Raw genomic sequence first — 24,662 nt, forward strand, 5'->3', positions numbered from 1 at the left:
AATCAGTGTGTGCTGATGTTGGATATTTAATTGGATGTTAATTAAAATCGATTGTTCATACATGCCTGAATTCACTTCATAGCATTTGAAATGTAAGGTTGATAGATTGCAAGTTTTAGTGCTGCATTTATCGGTTATTGAGCATAACATGACAGCATTATACAGTAATAAAACCTAAACTTAAGACGCCAGGAATCATTCAAGACATGCCTGGTCATGTGATCTCAAAATGGCCGCTGCCATGAGTATGCTACCCACTTTATGTAGAAATAAACTAGCTTTTTTGGGATGCAAATATGATCTTATGTATGCATCATTTTAAACACATTTATTAAAAATACTATTCATTTATGAAGACGTATACATTTTCACATTGAAAATATCCATCTGTATTAATTTCATCCCTCAATGGTATTATTAGTCAGTCGATGTGAAGTCCCATCTAAGTAACTCACAAATATAGCAAAGTATGCCTTTAGAGTGTAAGGAGTTGACAGGAACTTCCCGGACCACCCGTTGACAAGATGAGAACAGATAAAATATAGAGTGTATTCTCATAGGAGGAAGTGTCAAGATGTATATTTGCGTCGGGTGAAGCTGCGCTCCAGTGTGCGGCAAGGTTTGGAATGGTGTTTACTGTCCACGGCCAACTGCCCCCTCCGATTCTGCAGCAGTTGATCGTGTTCAGACCCATAAGCCTCCTCTCCAGCCCACCACCCCCAGATCAGACCCAAACCTCATTGGCCGCTAGTTTCGTCACAGAGACAACAGCTGTCTCCAGGATGAAGAAGCTACATTTGGGGTGCCAGCCAGTCTGCCTGCCTGCAATTGGAGAATCCCAAAGTCCCTCATGGCCTCCACACCACACACTGACTTCAAACCAGCCAACACAAATAAGGAACAGCGCCCTCTAAGGGTGTGTGTATTATATACACTCACAGAGGCCTCAAAACTTCTGTTTCCGGAGATAAAAAAAAAGACATAAATAAGAAATATAAAGTATTAGTAACCTAAATTGACCTATTAATCTAAAAAAAATTTAACAGAAAATTAATAAAATGTACATAAATAATTTAACACTAAAAAAATAGTTCTGCAGTAATCTGATCATTTTTAGTTTAACTTTTAATAATAATAATAACAAATATTATGTTGATAATAGGCAGATAATGGTAACTGGTGTGTGTGTATGTACACAAATATTTTAATGTTAATATATTTTTATTTGTAATGTTTTTGTCACGCCCTGAACTGTCTTTGTTGTTTTTTCCCTCCCAATGTTCTCCATGACCCAGTTTCTCCCATCTAATTAGTCATTCTGTTCACCTGTGTTCCTCCCAATTCCCTCGTTATTCTGTGTATTTAAGTCTGTTCAGTCTGTGTTTGTTGGGTCTGCCAGTTTTGTACGTGTGTCTTCCTTCCCTTCCAAGTGTGGTTTTACCCTGTGTGTTGGATTTAATAAATGACAGTTTCACTTATCCATGGCTCCTTTGTTCCTTCCGGCAGCGTATCATAACAGAAGAGCTGAAACAAACAGTTAATTCTGCGTTTTTCTCCTCTGTTTGTTTTCTGTTTTCCATTCAGTGTGGAGCACTCAAGCCAGAGCCCACTACTGACGGAGAGCCAGAGCCCGTCGCAACCGATGAGCTATCACATAGGAGTGAGACAGAGCTGAGGATCGCCACGGAGCCAGACCCTGGTGCGAGACCAGGTGCGAGAGACGGCTACAATGCCCACCACTAAGAAGAAAGCCATGGACAGAGAGAGTGCGGAGAGGAGCCCCAGCCCCTGCGCTGTCTGAAGGTGAGCTATAAAGGGATTTGGGAGAATGCAAAGCAGAGGAAATCTTACCAACCTGCCCCCTTTCCTTCCTCCTCCGTCTGTGAACTATGTCTCTCCCGTTTCTTAGTTTAACCCAAAGAAAGTTCCTGTTCCCAAGTCTAGCTCAGAGAAATTTCCAGTTCCCATGTCTAGTCCTGAGAAAGTTCCTGTTCCCAAGTCTAGACCAGTGAAGGCTCCTGTTACCATGTATAGCCCAGAGAAGGCTCCTGTTCCCAGATCCAGCCCTGAGAGGGCTCCTGGTCCCAAGTTAAGCCTGGAGGCTCATAAATGCCCACCCACTCACCCTCTCCTGCCTGGCAGCCCCTCTGCTTGCCCTCAGCCCACTATCAATACAGTGAGTGCGAGCTCCGTAGATCTGCCATCTTCCATCGTCACAGTGGCTGCAGGATCCCTGGTCTCCGCCTCCAACCTCTGAAACCCAGACTCCACTTCTGCCCATTGACCCAGCGGCTCCACCATGGCTCTTAGCTCCCTCTTCTCTGCCGTGGTTCATCAGTGCACTGGCTCCACTGGGTTCCCTCATCCATCAGGCTCCACCTTGGTCTGTCGTCGACCATCCATCGCCTCAGAACTCTATTCCACTTCTCGGGTCTAATGGTTGTGTATATGTGTCTTCCTTCCCTACCAAGTGTGGATTTACCCTACTTGTTGGATTTAATAAATGACAGTTTCGTTCATCCACAGCTCCTTTGTTCCATTCAAGATTGTTTATTTGAATTCTGGTGCTCTCTCGTGATGGCTTGTTTGAGCGCAAATCAGCACGCTATTACTTTGTAATCACAGCTATCAATGTGAACGCTGTCTATATGAATAGAGTATTTATATTGACTTTATGGCGCATCTCTATGATAACCATCTCTATAACTGGCCATCAGCATGTCAGCACGTGATAATTCACTATATAACCAGAATTCATCGTAAATGCTGCATTTCTAGCAATCTCAGGATGTACTGTAAGTGGCATACATAGTTAAATATTTGTTATTTTTCTTATTCATTTTTATTACTCAAATTATTAGTATTAGTATAGTATTTTTCTAGTGCTCAAATAAATCACTTATATGAGGTCTAAGATTATGTCTATTCTTTTGTGACTGAAAAACTATGCAGTGGTAAGTTTAATGACTAAAATAGTTTGTAGAACCCTTCAATACAGTTGGTAAATATTTGTTATATTTAGGGGGCGGGGGGTGCTAAACATACTCTCAGAAAAATGGTTGCAGGAGTCTAATTTTTAATGGGATCTTCTTCAGATTTGAAATAGAAACTCATGACACATGTGACTTTCAACCCATTACTTTTGTAGACTGCTCCAGGACTGAGTTCATATAAGTGAAAAAACTGTTGCAATTTTAAATAAGGGAGGGCACTTTTAGCTGTGAGTCTCATAATGGGGGGGTCTGGTTAACAGGTTAAAAATAATTCATATTTCAAAATATGAATTATCTATAATTATAATTTCTATCTAGAATTAACTATTTCATATTTTAAAATATGAAAGTCACATGACACATGTGACTTTCTATCTATCTAGATACCTATATCTATCTAGAATTATCTTTTTCATATTTTAACATCAATAATTAGTTATTCTGTACAATTTAATAATCTACAAATCTTTAGAACAATAACTTTAAAATAATAATAATTATTACAACAATATACTGTGTATACATGCTAATATTTCACTTTTAAAATGTCACCTTTATTTATATAGCGCTTTAAACAAAATACATTGCGTCAAAGCAACTGAACAACATTCATTAGGAAAACAGTGTCAATAATGCAAAAATGATAGTTAAAGGCAGTTCATCATTGGATTCAGTTATGTCATCTCTGTTCAGTTAACTAGTGTCTGTGCATTTATTTGCAATCAAGTCAACGATATCGCTGTAGATGAAGTGTCCCCAACTAAGCAAGCCAGAGGCGACAGCGGCAAGGAACCGAAACTCCATCGGTGACAGAATGGAGAAAAAAAACCTTGGGAGAAACCAGGCTCAGTTGGGGGGCCAGTTCTCCTCTGACCAGACGAAACCAGTAGTTCAATTCCAGGCTGCAGCAAAGTCAGATTGTGCAGAAGAATCATCTGTTTCCTGTGGTCTTATCCTGGTGCTCCTCTGAGACAAGGTCTTTACAGGGGATCTGTATCTGGGGCTCTAGTTGTCCTGGTCTCCGCTGTCTTTCAGGGATGTAGATGTCCTTTCTAGGTGCTGATCCAGCATCTGGTCTGGATACGTACTGGATCCGGGTGACTGCAGTGACCCTCTGATCTGGACACAGACTGGATCTGGTGGCCACGGTGACCTCGGAACAAGAGAGAAACAGACAAATATTAGCGTAGATGCCATTCTTCTAATGATGTAGCAAGTACATAGGTTGTTATGGGAAGTGTTTCCGGTTCCGGTTTACCTAATTAATGCAGCCTAAAAATCCTTTAACGGATTTGGATAATAAAAGCATATTAGTATGTTATGTGTATGCCAGGTTAAAGAGATGGGTCTTTAATCTAGATTTAAACTGCAAGAGTGTGTCTGCCTCCCGAACAATGTTAGGTAGGTTATTCCAGAGTTTGGGCGCCAAATAGGAAAAGGATCTGCTGCCTGCAGTTGATTTTGATATTCTAGGTATTATCAAATTGCCTGAGTTTTGAGAACGTAGCGGACGTAGAGGATTATAATGTAAAAGGAGCTCATTCAAATACTGAGGTGCTAAACCATTCAGGGCTTTATAAGTAATAAGCAATATTTTAAAATCTATGCGATGCTTGATAGGGAGCCAGTGCAGTGTTGACAGGACCGGGCTAATATGGTCATACTTCCTGGTTCTAGTAAGAACTCTTGCTGCTGCATTTTGGACTAGCTGTAGTTTGTTTACTAAGCGTGCAGAACAACCACCCAATAAAGCATTACAATAATCTAACCTTGAGGTCATAAATGCATGGATTAACATTTCTGCATTTGACATTGAGAGCATAGGCCGTAATTTAGATATATTTTTGAGATGGAAAAATGCAGTTTTACAAATGCTAGAAACGTGGCTTTCTAAGGAAAGATTGCGATCAAGTAGCACACCTAGGTTCCTAACTGATGACGAAGAATTGACAGAGCAACCATCAAGTCTTAGACAGTGTTCTAGGTTATTACAAGCAGAGTTTTTAGGTCCTATAATTAACACCTCTGTTTTTTCAGAATTTAGCATGTTTCCTGATGATATCTCCCAAGGGTAACATATAAAGCGTGAAGAGTAGCGGCCCTAGTACTGAGCCTTGAGGTACTCCATACTGCACTTGTGATCGATAGGATACATCTTCATTCACTGCTACGAACTGATGGCGGTCATATAAGTACGATTTAAACCATGCTAATGCACTTCCACTGATGCCAACAAAGTATTCAAGTCTATGCAAAAGAATGTTGTGGTCAATTGTGTCAAACGCAGCACTAAGATCCAATAAAACTAATAGAGAGATACACCCACGATCAGATGATAAGAGCAGATCATTTGTAACTCTAAGAAGAGCAGTCTCAGTACTATGATACGGTCTAAATCCTGACTGGAAATCCTCACATATACCATTTTTCTCTAAGAAGGAATATAATTGTGTGGATACCACCTTTTCTAGTATCTTGGACAGAAAAGGGAGATTCGAGATTGGTCTATAATTAACTAGTTCTTTGGGGTCAAGTTGTGGTTTTTTGATGAGAGGCTTAATAACAGCCAGTTTGAAGGTTTTGGGGACATGTCCTAATGACAATGAGGAATTAATAATAGTCAGAAGAGGATCTATGACTTCTGGAAGCACCTCTTTCAGGAGCTTAGATGGTATAGGGTCTAACATACATGTTGTTGGTTTAGATGATTTAAGAAGTTTATACAATTCTTCCTCTCCTATGGTAGAGAATGAGTGGAACTGTTCCTCAGGGGGTCTATAGTGCACTGTCTGATGTGATACTGTAGCTGACGGCTGAATGGTTGCAATTTTATCTCTAATAGTATCGATTTTAGAAGTAAAGTAGTTCATAAACTCATTACTGCTGTGGTGTTGGGAAATGTCAACACTTGTTGAGGCTTTATTTTTCGTTAATTTAGCCACTGTATTGAATAAATACCTGGGGTTATGTTTGTTTTCTTCTAAAAGAGAAGAAAAGTAATCGGATCTAGCAGTTTTTAATGCTTTTCTGTAGGATATGTTACTTTCCCGCCAAGCAATACGAAATACCTCTAGTTTTGGTTTCCTCCAGCTGCGCTCCATTTTTCGGGCTGCTCTCTTTAGGGTGCGAGTATGCTCATTATACCATGGTGTCAAACTGTTTTCCTTAACCTTCCTTAAGCGTAAAGGAGCAACTTTATTTAAAGTGCTAGAAAAGAGAGAGTCCATAGTTTCTGTTACATCATCAAGTCGTTCTGAGGTTTTGGATATGCTAAGGAATTTGGATACATCAGGAAGATAACTTAAAAAGCAGTCTTTTGTGTTAGAAGTGATGGTTCTTCCATACTTGTAATAAGAAGTAGAATTTACAATTTTGGCTATATGAATTTTGCAAAGAACTAAATAATGATCTGAGATATCATCACTTGGCTGAACAATTTCAACACCATCAACATCAATTCCATGTGACAGTATTAAATCTAGAGTATGATTTCGACAATGAGTAGGTCCTAAAACGTGTTGTCTAACACCAATAGAGTTCAGAATGTCTATAAATGCTGATCCCAATGCATCGTTTTCATTATCAACATGGATATTAAAATCACCAACTATTAAAACTTTATCTGCAGCCAGAACTAACTCAGATGTAAAATCACCAAACTCTTTAATAAAGTCTGTATGGTGCCCTGGTGGCCTGTATACAGTAGCCACTACAAACATAACAGGGGATTTATCATTAACATTTGTTTCTTTGGATAATGTTATATGAAGTACCATTACTTCAAACGAGTTAAACTTGTAGCCTGCCCTCTGAGAAATCCTGAAAACGTTGTTATAAATTGAAGCAACACCTCCACCTTTGCCTTTTAGACGTGGCTCATGTTTATAACAGTAATCTTGGGGGGTGGACTCATTTAAAATAATGTAATCATCAGGTTTTAGCCAGGTTTCTGTCAAACAGAGTACATCTATATTATGACCAGTGATCATATTATTTACAAAAAGTGTTTTCGTAGAAAGGGATCTGATATTCAATAAGCCAAGCTTTATCATTTGTTTATCCATATTGCTTCTGTTTTTTATTTGTTGAACCTCAATTAAATTGTTAATCTTAACCTGGTTTGGACGTTTTTTGTTTTTTCTAGTTCGGGGAACAGACACAGTCTCTATAGTGTGATATCTAGGTGAAAAAGTCTCTATGTGCTGAGAATTAACTGACCTCTGTGACAGGAGGCAGCTAGCAGACGGTCGGTTTAGCCAGTCTGTCTGCTTCCTGACCTGGGCCCCAGTTAGTCAAGTATAAACACTAAGACTATTTGCCATATTTCTAGAGAGAAGAGTGGCGCCACCCCAGGAGGGATGAAGACCATCTCTTTTAAACAGGTCAGGTCTGCCCCAAAAGCTCGTCCAATTGTCTATGAAACCTATGTTATTCTGTGGGCACCACTTAGACATCCAGCCATTGAGTGATGACAATCTGCTATGCATCTCATCACCACGGTAAGCAGGGAGGGGACCAGAGCATATTACAGTGTCTGACATCGTGCTTGCAAGTTCACACACCTCTTTAATGTTATTTTTAGTGATCTCCGACTGGCGAAGTCGAACATCATTAGCGCCGGCATGAATAACAATCTTACTGTATTTACGTTTAAAACTGCATTTAGATTTAATATTTTTATTAATATTAACATGTATGTATGCTAATTATGTTCAGTTAATACAATGATATATATAACTGTACATAATTTGTATATACTAATTAAAACATCAATATCAATGTAATATTAATAAAATATAAAGTATATGTACAATAAGTATACAAATATGAGCTTTTCCACTTGTGATTTTCCACTTGCAAACCAAGATCTGGTATGTACTGTATGTATGTATGTATGTATGTGTGGCGGGTGGGCTGCAGGTGCCACTGATTTGCCCAATCATTGCCATCAAATCAAATCGAATCATCAAAATTCCGGTTCCCAGACGCACTGCTGCTCGGCCCTCCACCGGCTGGGCGATCTCCTCCGCGGTGCCTGGCGGTGGCACTGGAAGGGCCATTGGCGGATGACACGACACTCATCCGCCGCCCGGTGGACGGCGACGCCTCTTCCGGTTTTGGGCAGCCGGCAGGAGTCCCCCGTTCCCTGCTCCTCCCCATTCAGGCGGACGGCAGCAGGCTCCGGCTCTCTGGCGAACGGCGCCGACTCCTCCGCTCCCTCACGGACAGCAGCCGCCCCTCCAGATAGCGGGCGGTCGGCAGCGAGCTCGCCCGTCCCCGACAACTCGCTCCAGTCCACCGCCTCGAGCGTCCATGGCGGCATCCTCCTCGCCTGCTCTGTGGCACCGCGGATTCCCCACAGTGGCGAGGGATCTTCAGCAGCGCGTCCCTCCTTCTCCCGGGTTTCGGCACCACTGTAATGCATTAAAAACCGGCGGACAATCAATTGAAACTTTAATAATCACAAAATAAACACAAAACAGCACACCAGCCCCTCACGGATGACTGATGCGCACAAAATAAAAACCAAAACACAACTAAAAGCCCAGGCCTGGTCCTCTCTCGTCCTTCACTGTCGTCGCTCCAGTTTTATATTCTTCCATCTCCTACGTGGGACTCGAGACCGGCGGTGGGCCGCAGGTGCCACTGATTTGCCCAATCATTGCCGGCCTCACTCCTTGTTCCCACGTCCCTCGGCCCCACCCCACTCACCACAGTATGTATGAATGAATGAATGAATGAATGAATGAACTCTAAGTTTACTGCTGATGCGAATAAATTCAGTTATCTTAAAATGTGCAACAACAATATATATTAGCCAGTGATGATATGAATACCAACATATTAGTGTTTTCTTGATTCCAGTCTGATTTCCTTCTAAATTGTGTGTCTCACAGACAATAGAATTGACCAGTTATTGTAAGATTCTTAGAAATTCTGGTTTGTCTGAGAGTCAGTATGTGTGTTGTGTGTACACTATGTATATGTGTTGTACAGTGGAGCAGTTGAGCTGTCCTTCATGCTCACACCTGCTGCCCACCCAGCACACACGGGTCCGGCCGGCTGCTAGCGCAACTCTATAAGAGCTGGTGCCATTTCACAAGGGCCATTAGCTGTCCGAAACCAATGGGAACTGCTACTGTAGTCCGGACTGGATGTCCCACATTGATGGATGGATGATACATGGATGTTTAAATGATTTACAGGATGCAGAATGAAGGCAGATGAGAGGAAAATCAACTAATGAAGTGATAACATCTTTGTATCCCAAGGGAGCCATGAGGGATTTGATCTGAAAGTGTTTTTAAAAATATGCTTGTATGAAAATGGCACTTGAACATAATTTTAGGATTTATTTTTTGGTGTTTTTTTCTTGATTCATTTCTTCAGTCTAATGTCTTATTTTGTCACAATAATAATTTCTAAATAGCCTTTTTAGGACACATTTGCCTACTGGAGCATTTTTGTCAAGTATTTTTAAAATATTTTTTTTTAGAGTTTATTGTTTTTAGTAGATTTGTTAGTACATATATCATTGCTGGTCAAAACACAAGGTTATATTCTCTGACCACTAGTTTTTTCCTCAAAGGCAATCTCCAAAAATCTTTGTTTTAATATTGCCAAGTTTTGGAAACTAACTGCAGCCTGCAATGTTGGCAGCTTCCAAGTTTTGGAAGCCATTTTTAACACAGTATTTCAATATTACCCAAGTATTACCTTCATTTTAAGTCTCTGGATGTCTAAGAAGGATCCATTTTCTCAGTCTGGCAGCCTTACCAGCAGAAAGGTTAAATCCAGAGAAGGTCTTTCTAAACTCTAGAGGACACCATGTACGAGTACAGTATACTTCATTGTCTCTTTTCTTTCAGCTGCAATTGATTGACAGTCAGGGCAGGTGTGGACCATCCTGAGTCCGTCCCAGAAGCCTCTGTATGCCCCACCTGTTCACTGCATGCTCCCCATGGCCCTTGACCTGATGACCAACTTTTTATCCCCCTTCAGCCCAGTGGCAACTGTGGCCCAGGAGCCGGATGGCTTTCATAAATAATCGCCGATCTAAACAGACAGTTCTCTGCGTGAGCCCACCAGCACAATTATCTATCCACTTCTGACCGCTTAGCTCGTTTCTCACTCGTTTAGCTCATTTCATTGTTTTTCTCAATAGTTTGAATTATGAGATACAGTAATTAATATGTAATAGTATAGTAATAACAGTCTAAATCCATTGGGTGCAGTTTTATCTCTCACGGATTGCATCACTCGTGGGAAGCAATTACTTTGTCACTAATCAGCCCATTTTCTCAAACAACTAACCTTGATAAAAACATTAAAAGATAACCAAATCATCCTAATTTAAGTAAAAAATAAACAAAGCTTATTAAACTCTCCAAAATAAGGCACACCTTGTCACAGACTGATGCTTTTTTTGCGCACAGCAATGTTTTATTTTGAGATTTTGTTACCCATTAGAGATACATAAAAAATATGGACTAATAGTCAATCATTTTGTGTTTAAAATTAGTATTAGCAGTTTTGAGACTAGCACCAATTCTAATATGTTTGTAGCAGATTTCACATTATTTCTAGCGTGCTATCATTACACCGAGCAAATGTATGTTGTGTCCCTAATAAGGGATAGACAATCATAAATGACATAAGCCAACATGAAGCGAATAATAGCAGGTTGAGGCATAGATGTTCCATTTGATGGTGGGCTCAATATCTTTTGAAGACTAAACTGGAAAGAATGTCTCCATCAAGCGCTACTCTGCTCACCATGCAAAATCAAGTGAGGTAATCCACAATTTCATTAGATATGACTCTATGCCTGAAGTATGAGGATAGTCATGACTACTACATGAGAGGAAAACAGGATTTTGGTGGCTTACACAAAGTAGCCGTTACTAAACTCGGGTAGTGGTGTTTCTTTGTACTTTTAATTCATTTAATTCTCACTAAGGATAGAAAAATGGCCATAATAATTGAGAATGGAACGAAATAGACTATATAGAAATCATTCAACAGTGTGTTGGTCGTCAGCCTGTGTTTGGTCTCTGAGTCAGCCATACAAACATTCTGTTCTTCCAGCGACAAACACTCTAGGATTAACCATCCTTTCACAAAACATTGTGTGAAGTCATGGCATACATGAAAATAACCTGTGTGTATGTGTGTGTTCTTAATATAGAAGTACCTTGTAAATGGATACTTGTTCTTGTTGCGTGAAGGCCAGTGTCATAGATGTGTTTACAGCAGTATTCTGACGGCTTGTGTTGCTATGATTCAGAAACATTTTGTTCTAAATGGATGAAGCGAGATCCAAAATAAATGATGAATAAAATGAACATTGTTTGATTGACTCTTTGGTCACACTTTATTTTAAGGTTCAATTCTCACTATTAACAAACAATTAACTATGACTTTTGCCTTAATAAACTACTAATTTACTGCTTATCAAGAGTTAGTAAGGTAGTTGTTAAAGTTTGGGTATTGGGTGAGATTAGGGATGTAGAATATGGTCATGCAGAATGTGTGTTTTATAAGTGCTAATAAACAGCCAATATGTTAATAATAGGCATGCTAATAAACAACTAGCTAATAGTGAGATTTTGTACCTATTTTAAAGTGTTACCGACTCTTTTATATTTGCAACTCCTTTATAGCCTATTGTTATATTTGTGCATATTTGGAATTGTTTAAGTCAATCAGTTCTTGAAAGAACAAAGATAGTTAAGCATGTCCAGCCTTTGATTTGAAGTGATTACCTAACTTTTCTAACTGGCCTGTTGACAAAGAAGACTAAGTAATGTGTCTATAAATAGGCTACTACACACTAGAGTACATACTTTGTTGTTGATGTGAAAGTAGCAAAAGACAACGGCAGTATTGGGATATTTTTCATGTCATAAAATCCTGAAACGGTTTACTGTGCATTTAAACATTAGCATCTAGCTAAAATAATATTAAAGTAATATTCTGTATGCTTGGAATACCAGCACAACCTATTACTTTTACCAAAATGTGCAGTATACAAAATTGTACATAATGCAGTGCGCTCCATTTCATATCTATTTCTAATGTGAAGAATGTTGTGAGAAAGTGATATCTATGTAAACTTATTTCTGCTATAGAAAAAAAATAATTATGCAATATATATATATTTATATATATTGTGATGAGCGTCCCGACTGACTATCAGGGTTGCCCTGGAAACGGATGAGGAGCACCTGCACGTGCTCGTCACAGGCTGATCGGCCCCAGCTGCGGCTAATCGGCCGATGGCCACATAAGCCACTCGAGGCATGGCATCTGGGATGCGACTCCTCCACGCTAGAGACTAATGTGCCCCGCCAAGAGCGCAACTCGGAACCACAGCACCAGTTTACTCACCTTGGGCACCACTGTTATAAATAAATCAACCCTCCGGGGTATTTATTTTGAGCTCTCCTTGTCGTGTGTTCCTACCACCCGAGACAGACTGTTGGAGAATGCGGGGACATTAGTGGAAGTTACACCGGCAAGTGATCTCCGTTCACTCACCTACCCCTGTATTTTTTCCTTTCTAGATCGGCGGCTGCTCCTCCCCTCACAATGGACGAACTCTTGCAGCGTCTGGCCGAGGTCAGCATCCGCCAACATCAAATTGTGAAACACCTCACCACCCATTAGGGTGAGACAGAGCAGGAGCACGCCGCCCTCCGTACGGCCGCCCGCTAGCGCATTCCGTTACCTAGCCCAAGGGTGCAGGCTACCCAGCTGCTGCCCAAAATGACCCACCCACGACAACATCGGAATGTATCTCCAAATGTCAGAACACGGCCACGATGGAGGGATGGGGCCGTGACAACTGGGCGCGAGCGCGAGCCCAGCAGACTTTTTCAGCCTACCCACAGCAACCGCCGAGCACTATGATGACATCAAGAGGGAAATCCTGGCTCGGGTGTGGCTGTCACCAGTGTGTGCGGCCCAGTGCTTCCACGACTGGACCTATCGGCCAGGGGTGCCAGCGCGCGCCCAGGCCGCTGAGCTCTCACGGCTCGCCCAACATTGGCTCATGGATGGAGAGCCCACCGCGTGGTCCCGGAGGGTGGTCCAGGAGCAACGAGCACCAGAGGGCATCAAGCGGCCAGTAGACAAGCCAGCGGTCCCCAGCCCGCAGGATGAGCCGATGCACACAGCACTTTCATCCAATCCCACACAGACATGGCTGGTAGGCTGCGTGCTTCACAAAGATCTCCCCCCTAAAGCTGCCAGGGCGAAGATAAAAGTCAACGGCCGGACATTCAGGACACTGCTGGACTCAGGTAGTGACGTCAGCCTTGTCCAAGCGCACATCTTACCTCCCTGTAGAGAAGCCAAGACTCTACTGCCGATAACTTGAATCCATGGGGATACACGACAGGTGCCGGCCCTGTGTGTAACTATCTCAGCGTCCCCTGGAACCTGGCCCACAGAAGTCGGGGTGGTAAAGGAGCTACCCGTGCCGGTTCTGCTAGGGAGAGACTGGCCGGGGTTTGAGAGTCTCTTGGCCGCCGCCATGCGTCTTTTATGATGTCTACCAACAGGTCACAGGAGGGGGCTCGTTTGTCCAAGCCCAGCGGGAGGATGATTGACTCAAGCACCGCTGGGCATTGGTTTGTACTGTGGATGGCAAGGATATGCGGCCAAAACCCCATCCAGTGCCCCACTTTATAGTAGAGAATGACCTGACAAGACGGAAACTGTACTGCAGCTGGCACATACCCATCCCTTGGCATGACATCTCAGCGCAGCTAACACCACCCAACGTATTAGTGCCATTTGTCCGGGAACACCTGACAAAAGCTCAGCAGACCAAGCGACAGCAGTATGACGGGGGACCCAGCCCCGGGAATTCCAGACGGGGGATCGAGTGATGATACTGGTCCCTACCGTGGCATCGAAGTATCTGGCTACCTGGCAGGGGCCCTACACGGTGGTGGAGAAGAGCAGGTCAGTGACTTATCGAGAACACCAGCCTGGGCGGCAGAACCCAGAGCAACTATACCTCGTAAACTTACTGAAGAGATGGGTGGGGGACCAGGCACCAGGCCACCACACTCGCTGCCCTCGAGCCCGTACTGGTCAATATGAATGCTGAACTATCCCAGGGGCAAAAAGCTGAGCTACAACACCTGATCGGTCAGTTCTCAGATGTGTTCTCCAAAGTCCCAAGGAAAACCCAGGTCCTACAGCATGAGATCAAGATGCCACCAGGGGTCATCGTTAAGCAACGGCCTTACCGGGTCCCAGAGGCTTGTCAGCAGGCTATTGAAGCAGAAGTCCAACAAATGCAAATCCAAACCAGCAACAAATCCAAACCAGATGGCACCCTCCTTTTCTGCAATGACTTCCGCCGGCTTAACGAGGTTTCAGAGTTTGATGGGTACCCAATGCCCAGAGTGGACGAGTTATTAGATCGGCTAGGAAGGGCCCGGTACATCTCCACGCTTGACCTTACGAAGGGATATTGGCAAGTACCCCTGTCAGAGGATGCCAAACCCAAGACGGCTTTCTCGACCCCAAGTGGCCACTGGCAGTATCGGACCCTCCCCTTCAGGGTACACAGGGCCCCGGCCAAGTTTCAACGCTTGATGGATGTGCTACTACGGCCGCACCAGCAGTACGCCGTGGCCTATATCGATGATGGGGTCATCCACTCGGAGCATTGGGAAGACCACCTGGATCAACTGCGCAGGGTTCTGATGGAGCTTCGACGGGCTGGGCTCACCGCCAACCCTCGCAAATGTCATCTGACACTCTCTGAGGCAAAGTACCTGGGGTTTCAGGTAGGGCGGGGCCTTATCAAGCCCCAGGAAAAAAAGGTGGATGTCGTACGTGCCGCCACAAGACCTGGCACGAAAACACAGGTACGAGCATTCCTAGTGTTGGCGGGGTATTATCGCTGCTTCATCCCTAGCTTCTCTGCTTTAGTCGCCCCCTTGACAGACCTGACCAGTAAGGGGCAGCCTGAGAGCGTGGTTTGGAGCCCTGTGGCAGAAGAAGCATTCTGGCGGATCAAGCAGGCACTCACCGCGGAGCTGATACTATGTGCCCCGGATTTCAGCTGCCTCTTCCTGCTACAAACGGACGCCTCGGATACGGGATTGGGAGCCATCCTGTCCCAAGTCCAGGTGGGTGAGGAACATCCCGTATTGTTCATTAGCAGGAAGTTGAACAGGGCCGAGAAAAATTATGCCGCGGTGGAGAAGGAAGCGCTGGTCGTGAAGTGGGCTGTCGTGGAGCTGCGATACTACCTGCTAGGCCGAAAGTAACGAGCGCCCCGACCGACTATCAGTATTGCCCTGGAAACGGACGAGGAATACCTGCATGTGCTCATCATGGGCTGATTGGCCCCAGCTGCAGCTTATCGGCCAATGACCACATAAGCCGCTCAAGGCATTGCATCCAGGGTGAGACTCCTTCACGCTAGAGACTAATGTGCCTTCTCCTCTCCTTTTCCAGAGACAATTGGATAGCCGATCAGCCCCGCCATGAGCGCCATCTCGGAACCACACAAAGACACTGGACACGACGTCGAAGAGCACATACTCACCTCAGGAACAGTTTACTCACCTTGGGCACCACTGTTATAAATAAATCAACCCTCCAGGGTATTTATTTTGAGCTTTCCTTGTCGTTTGTTCCTTCCACCCATGACTCTCTCTCTCTCTCTCTCTCTCTCTCTCTCTCTCTCTCTCTATATATATATATATATATATATATATATATATATATATAAAATTGTAATTCTGAATTTACATGTTTACAATATTGACTTTTTGTTTTTGCTGGAATAAAAAAAATAAAAGTTCAATTCTAAACTTTTTATTGCAGTTCTGAGTTACTATCTCATAATTCTGAGTTGTGAGAAATTGAGAGAAAAGTCAGAATCTCAAGATATAAAGATAAAACTTTAAGGGAGAAAAAGTCCCAATTGTGGTATAAAAACTTGCAACTGCGAGTAGTTTCACTTGCAACTAGCACCTTTTCGGATGTTTCAATTAGAAAAATACCATCCTGAATAGTGCCTAAATCACAGAGAAACATTATTGCCAGACTTTGTGTCACAATTAGCCTGAAATTTGTGAAATTGTCACCCCTCAGTTTTTGTGGTGTAAAGCCAGGGCTAATTGCGGTTGTATTTGGCCTTAGTGAAACTATCAACAACACTGTTTTGATCAGGAAATGGGATTAAAGGATTGCAAAGGAATGTTTCCTCTGATTAGCTCTTGACGTGGAATGAAGGTGTTAAAGTGAAGAGAAAAGCGAGGGAACGTCTCAATTCAAGCAAACATCTTTCATTGCATCACAGCATTTAGAATTGCATGCTGCACGACGAGCCGCAAATCAAAGCATTAGCAGCAAGCAAGTGTTGAGTGCACGCATGTGCATGTGAGTATATATACGAACAAACACACGTGTGCGTACAAGCACACTACACACACTGAACCCTTCAAGCTGTCTTTCCTCAAAATACTGTCAACAGCCACTAGCGGATTCAACTCGACATCTGCAATGTCTCAGACATCGCTGTTGTTGTTTTTGTTCCCATTTCACTCTCTCTTTCTCTCTCTGTCTCTCTTGCCCAATACCGCTCAAACAGGCCTACCCAGCTTGTGTTTCAAAAAGCTGATGAAATTGTCCCATGGTCTACAGCTGGTCCTCTGGACTTGACTTTGAAATCAGAGCCGGCCGTGGAGATGTTTGCATACCGCTTGTAAGCAGTGAGTGGGTTCAAGAGACCACGTTAATTAACAGACAGGATTGCGCTGGTTTATCAACAGACCTCCCGATTCAGCCCATCTCACGGTTTAGAAGAACCTAAGTCCAGGACGGGAACAATGAACTGATCAGCAGTTTAAAGAATGAATAAATAGATTAACACATTTTTAAGTAAAGCATATCTAGTATTTATCTTAATGTATAAATTTGGAAAGAGAAAAAAAGGGGGTGATGCTAATGCTCATCTGTGCAAAACTCACTGCTAAGATGTTGGAGTTTTCCTTACAACTGTGGTAATATTTAATAAATCTTAGTAAAAAATCAGAAATGTTTGAGTATTTAATTTATTTATTTATTTTTTTTAGATTCAAAATATAAAATTTAGATCATACAACATACTTAAAGAGAGTTCCCCCCAAAATGAAAGTTCTGTCATTTATTACTCACCCTCATGCCGTTCCAAACCTGTAAGACCAAATTAAGATATTTTTGATGCATTCTGACAGCTCTCTGAGCCTCCATAGAGAGCAATGTAAATAACACGATCAAGGTCCAGGAACGCAGCAAGTAGATCGATAAAATAATCCATGTGACATCAAGGGTTCAAACGTAAGTTTACAAAGCCACAAGAATACTTTTTTGTGTGCAAAGAAAACAAAAACAATGACTTTATTCAACAATTTGTCTCCTCTGCGTCACCCTTGCGCCATTTTGGAGGGTTATCCACTGAACGTAAACAGCGCATGCTGTTCTGTGTCAGCCGCGCCATGTAGATATGTTTTCTACATTGTTTATGCTTTGATCTGAATGAATACAATGTATCCACATGTTGCGGCTGACTATATTTTTATTTGCGCACAAAAGGTTTTCTTGAAACTTCGTAAATGTATGGTTGTTTCACGGTTGGTATACCGTGATCTCTGGGTTTTGCACTTTGTGGGTGAAGTCTGTGTGTTACGCGTCAGCACTGATTAGTTTGTGGGCGTCTCCGTTAATTTTCATCAGCAACAGCTGTCACTCATTACTCATCCCTATATATTGGCTTGTCTAGCATCTTTTGTTCATGAGAGCGTTGTTTCATGTTTATGACCTATGCTTTGCTTTCTTGTGTGTTTTTGCGTTGGATGTCCGTGTCTCCCCGGAACCCCGTCCACTCTACGCAACCCACCACCAAGCAACACCACTTACCTTCGGCTCACTTCCCTGCAGTTCCTGTGTCACCCTCTCCTGCTGCCAACTCACCTCCGCCTTCCGGATTCATCACTCATCACCACCATTTTGGACTGTGCATTCCTCCCAGAGTTGTTTGTGTCAGTACTGTCTGTATCATTGTCTTCATTAAATATCATTAATCTCGCACTTGCTTCCTGCCACTCCTTCACCCAGTCGTTACAGGTTGAACCCTTGATGTCACGTGGACTATTTTATCCATGTCCTTACTATGTTTCTGGACCTTGATCGTGTTAGTAACCTTGCTGTCTATGGAGGGTCCCAGAGCTCTCGGAATTCATCAAAAATATCTTGATTTGTGTTCCGAAGATGAATGATGGTCTTACAGGGTTTGGAATGACATGAGAGTGAGTAAAGACAGAATTTTCATTTTTGGATGAACTAACCCTTTAATATTGAGTTGTCATCCATAGACATACAGTTTAGGATTCAGACCTGGATTCACAATTTTTAATTTTTTTTGACACCAATGCAGGTATATTTCCAAAATTAGTCATTCAAATGTTAATTTATTTTGTCTTATCTGATTTCGCTGCAGTTTGAAGTAAAAAATATTAGTGGGTTCTACCTCTTTATTTTTTATTATAGCTTGCTAACTCAGATTAGCATATTTAAACAAGTTTGCTAAGTAGCAGAGCTAAAAGAGTCTTTTAAGATGTATATTGATCTAACTACCTTGACAAGTTTGTCAAAAGCCTCAGAAGCCTTCTAATCTTCTAGTATATCACATTATTTAACCCATTGCCATCACATTTCATTTTTAGCTTGTTAGCATGTGGGGAAAAGATTGACGGCTTGCAGTCTTTAACACGCTGCAGGACAGATAGACTAGACCAGCACATCACAACAATGCAGTTGTTATTCAACCAGTATTAGATGGACGTTAATCTAATCAATATCAAAACGCTATAAAAAATACGATAAGGTGCTAATCCCAGCGCTAGCACTCGGGTTTCTCTAGTTCCAAAAAGTCTAGGGATTTTCTGCATGTCTGAAGCAGTTCTACTTCAAAGCGCGTCAGAAGATCGTCCTCCGTAGTTCTCCGTTCCACCTATTCTCTTGATATTATTGTCCTTAGCATTTAATCGATTAAATCACGCTTTGTTTTTATCTCACGGTGAGGTCCTTCGTTTCCAGCCTCTGAAACAAAAGCATCAATAAATCCTGTTGGCAAGCAGGCCGTCTAACATGGAAAAGTGATCCTGGGCTGGAATTACAAAGGGAATTGAGAGATTAGGCGAAGGATGTGAACGTAATGACTTTAAAGCAGATAATCCCTTGCATCTGGGGCCAGCGATTGTTTGATATTTATAGTTGATCAACAATCTTAATTGGTTTGTTATTCTTTATGAATGGAATATGAACGTGAGCGCTGATCTGTTTTGCTTTCATTCATGTGTGGGACGGCTGGGAGGAAATGTCGAGGTGTCTCTGAGACCAGACTCTTTAAGCTGAAAGAAAAGCAACAGCCATGCACTCTGTGTCTAAGATTTAGGCAGGATTAAACAAATTAAATTTGAGTAGCTTTCTCACACCGCACAGCCGTTCCTCTCATTCATTTCCTAATCCTATCAAATGAACATAAAAGTTGGCTCTCACTGAATATTCTAGCCTCTTTGAATGTATCATTTATGTAATAAGGACTTATAGAGTGGGCTATATTAAATTTGTGTTTGGATGTCTTTATGACTTTATTCTTGTCCTCAGCGTCAGTGGGACACTAGCCAATCAGAGCTGAGCACGTGACCCCCCCCTCCCCCCCCCCCTCTCTCTCTCTCTCTCTCTCTCTCTCTCTCTGCTTTATCAGTTCCTCTCTCTGTCTGTCACTTACATCTTATTCCTCATGTAAGTAGGGCTACATAAGAAGCTGATCAGAAGTTCAGAAATCAAGTCCTGATGTTAATATTGGCTTCTCTCTATGGTTTTCACCAGTTTGGATCTTAGGCCCTATTCTATTATTATTATTAACAGGAAAATCTTAAATCTCTCATTAATTTTGTAGAAACACCTATTAAAGCTACAGAGTCACAGTTAAAGAATTGCCCACAAGGGGGCGTTTTGTTATGAATGACTCATTACATATTATAGGGTCTGAATCATTTTAGCCATCTAAAATTTATATGATTTGCTTTATTGAAAATAAAAAGTAAAAAAATAAATAAAATTAAATTAAGATTAATTTCACTGTATAATGTTTTAGATTGTATTAAAGGCTACAGCCAAGTAATATACAGTCCCTTTTAAAAACGGGCACTGTTGGGATCGGTTCATTATTATTATTATTATTATTAGTATTAGTATTAGTATTATTATGTTTTAAAAATAAGTCTCAGAAGCCTGCATTTATTTCATCAAAAGTACATTCAAAAATATTGTTATCGTGACATATTATTACAATTTCAAATAACAGTTTACTATGTCAATATACTGTAAAATGAAATTTATTCCTGTGATCAAAGCTGAATTTTTAGCCTCCTCACTCCAGTCTTCAGTTTCACATGATCTCATAGAAATCATTCTAGAGTAATATGCTGAATTGATTCTTTAGAAACATTTCTGATTATTATCAATGTTGAAAACACTTGTGCTGCTTAATATTTTGTGGAAATCATAGATATTGTTAATTCTAATAATATACATGTAAGTGCATGATCAGAAATGTGAAAAGCTCTTGATGCTGCAACCACATTTTACATATGAACTACTACAAGAAAATCTAGCTGTAGTTTTTATATGAGCTTTAATGACATTTAATCCATTGAAAACAATTGGTGTAATGATTCACACACCTACATCCACCCAAATGTTTATATATTTTAAAAGCCTGTGCTAAATCAAGCAAAGGTCAAAGGTCATTAACTCCCAGACACATGCCTATGGATTGCATGATATTGTGTCCTGTTGTCGGCTGGCATGTCTGTCTCAGAAGCTGATAATGCTCGCTGAGACCAAAGCCATTCCTGGCATTCATGGGTAAATGCCACTGGCAGACTCTGCAGTCTTCCTGTCTGATGCAAGTCTAGTATAGCTATGATAAGCTGCAATATGGAGTATACAGTCAATGTAAGCTTTTTCACATGCTCAGTTTATACCCAAATGATCAGTCCCTCTCACATGGGCAGTGGTAGAGTAGCGCTGTCTGTCAGTGCTCCAGGATTTGGCCCCACGCTGATCGCAATACCTACGGCTTCATGCTTTTTGTCTGCCGTAAGATTTCAGAGGGTCTGGATGTTCACGGTGTGCTAGCTGCGTGCTTTTTAGTTCTCTGTGCCCATGCCAGGCAGCTAAATTCAGCATTAGAGCCTCACTGAGGGGGGATGAACCCACGCAGCAGCAGATCTGGGCAATGAGCACACTCCTGCTGCAGCTGCCCGATGCTGAAGAACAAAAGAAATGCATAGAGGTCTGGAACTCTCAAGGAAATTGTCCTGCAGTACTACACTTTGGCATTTTTTTTAAAGAGGTCATATGATGCTGCTTAAAAGAACATTATTTGGTGTAGTGAAATGTGTTTATGTGGTCTACGGTTCAAAAAACACATTATCTTCCACATACTGTACATTATTATTTCTCCTCTATACCCTGCCTTCTGAAACGCATAGATTTTTACAAAGCTCATCGATCTGAAAAGTGAGGTGTGCTGTGATTGGCCAGCTATCTAGTGCATTGTGAGTGGCCGAATACCTCAAGCGAGTGACAGAAATGTTACTCCCCTTACCATGTTGTGATGCCCTGTCTGGCCGGAGCGACAAGACATTAACATAAAACCCATTATAAACGTTATATAAACATGATTTCTACTCGTGTCCTCTTTTGGAAGGCCAAACAAAGTAATTTCACTTTCACAGTGAAACACACTGCGTCTATACGACATGGCAGCGGCGGCAACAACAATACTACAACGAGAATAAAAGGTATGCCTTCTTGTGTTCTTCTTCGTGTTTGAATGAGCCGATTAAGGGGGGCGTGGACGAGTCTCAACTTTTATAAGGAATATCTCTTTGGATTTGAGGCTTAAGCCTTTGCAACTGTCTGTCTGTCAGATATAGACCATTACAGCAACACTGTACTTTAATGACTACACATTCTAATACATTATTATGGAGTTCATCTCCCTTTGCAGTTATAACAGCTTCTACTCTTCTGGAAGGCTTTCCAAAAAAAAAATTCAAAGTGTTTCTGTGGGAATTTTTGCTTTACTTTTGAGTATTTGTGAAGTCAGGCACTGATGTCGCATAGCTCCTGTGGCTCAGTGGTATTGTGTTAGCAGTGCATAAGGTTGAAGGGTCAATTCCCAGGGAACACACATAAAGAAGGCCTGGCTTGCAGTCTCAGGGCCCAGTGTGTTTTTTCACACCAAACGCATCCAACCATGTCTTTATTGAGCTTTAATGACCTTTAACTTTATTGAGCTTACTTAGTGCACTGGGACACAGAATAGAACAAAAACTATAATTATGTTCCTACAAAGCTGGAAGCATAGTGTTAAAAATATATATTGGTAAAATATCTTGGTATGCATTAAGATCTAGCTTCTCTACCTCCCCAAAAAACAGCCCCATACCATTACCCCTCATCAACCAAACTCAGTCAGGTAGGTAACATTTTCTCAGCATCCTCCAAATCCAGACTCGCCCATCAGACTGCCAAACAGAAAAGTGTGATTCACTCCACAGAACAGGTTTCCACTGCTCCAGAGTCCAGTGGCATCATGCTTTACACCACTTCATTCGATGCTTCGCTTTGTACTTGTTGATTTAAGGATTGCATGCAGCTGCTCAGCGTGGAAACCCATTCCATGAAGCTCCCACCACACAGTGTTTTTGTTCATTTTAATGCCAGTTGTAGTTTGTAACTCTTCAGCAGAGCACTGGCAACATTCATGGATGAGTTGCTGCTTTTCCTAAATGCTTCCACTTTCCAATAAAACCACTTACAGTTGACCATGGAATATCTAGAAGGAATGAAATTTCAGAAACCGACTATTGAGTTATAGTACAGAATGATAATTTTTTTTCACAAATGTTTGTAAACGCAAACTGTATGGCTAGATGATTGATTTTACACACCTATGTCAATGGGTCTGATGACTGCAACACATGAATTTAATAATTAAGAGGTTTCTCCAATATACACAATATCTATATATACAATCTATACACATTTCTAAGAAAAAATTATAAAAGATTATGCCAAACTACTTAGAGATATATACATATATTGCCCTGGCATTTTGATTTAATGTCATTTTATATATGAACTGCATGGTCCCACTTTACATAAGGTGGCTTTAACTATTATGTACTTACATGTAAATAAATAATCTGCTACAATGCACTTATACATACATGTTTTTACATTGTACTTTTTTTTAATACCTGCATGTAATTGCATCTGTATTTAAATCCTAATTACATTTATAATTATACTGTTGACCCATCCCTTAAACCTTAAACCACACTTAACCCAACCTTACCCGTATCTCACCCCGATAACAGTAAAAGTGTTTTGCAATATGATATGAACACAATAAGTACACTGTACTTATTATTCCTTTTTATTATTATTAAAGAACACAGTAGTTATAGCCACCTAATATAAAGTGAGACCTTTTTTTCTTCACATATGTGAGATTGTGATAAAATTGGACATAGTCTAAGAATCATTTTCTTGCTTATAAACAAGCATCAGATTTCCCATGATGCCTGAGTGGGCCGTGTGTGTGCCAGCAGCCATGCATTAGATTAGACGACCTCGACCTCTGGCAGCTCCAGCAATGAGCTGTCTTTGACTAAGGGCGTAATTATGAAAGTAGTTAATCATATGTCTCACGGGAGATCGACGCAGCTTCTATGCGCGAAATCGCGAACCCGCATAGCCCCTCAATAATCCTTCACAGTAAATGCATCAAGTGGGACGATGTGCCAGCAAAACCCCCAACTATATGACCATGACACCCACGTGTTCAGATGGACGGGCCGAGCAGGCTGCAGGGGATTTTCTGTTCATCTCGCTTTTTTCATGGGGGCCATCTTGTTTTTTCATTCGCTCCGTGACATTTGTTCTTGCAGCTGAACATGTGCAGTACAATTTCTTGTTTCTTCCAGGCCGGACAGCTGTGGTGCAAATTATACTTAATCCATTTGCTTTGGGAGGATTAGGCTGGTACAGTGTGTGTGGAGTGGATGCAGGGGGTTCAAGTTCCCCCATGGGTCATATTAACCCTGCACAACCAAAAGTCCTCACGCATCCCCGGTACTTTCTTTTGAGGTGAACTTAGAAGTCGGCCATGAGTCACGGACTGACCATTAAGCAGAGAAGCAGAGTTTTCGACAGGCTAATTGGCTTGTCGTTTGAAAACACATTCATAATAGCAAAGAATTTAGCTTGTGTATATTGAACGCCTGTGATACAGGAAATTGCATCATTTTGTCTTTTGTCACATTATTATCTTTTTATCCAAAGGATTTTTTATCTTCAAACATCATAGGAAATGTTACAGTTTTCAGTTCATGGGTTGGAATTTAAACTGGCTGCATCCCACAGGAAGTTAAACTTGAATGACAGGAAGTGAATTGCAGAAGAGCATATTAGTGCCTTCCTACTTTTTCAGTGAAGATGGCTTTTGAAGTATTGTTTTCATTCAGATTGAGTGATAAGGCCAAGAACAAAATCAACCAGCTACAAGATGCATCA

This window comes from Carassius carassius, chromosome 43 (assembly GCF_963082965.1).
Source record: "Carassius carassius chromosome 43, fCarCar2.1, whole genome shotgun sequence".
Lineage (NCBI taxonomy): Eukaryota > Metazoa > Chordata > Actinopteri > Cypriniformes > Cyprinidae > Carassius > Carassius carassius.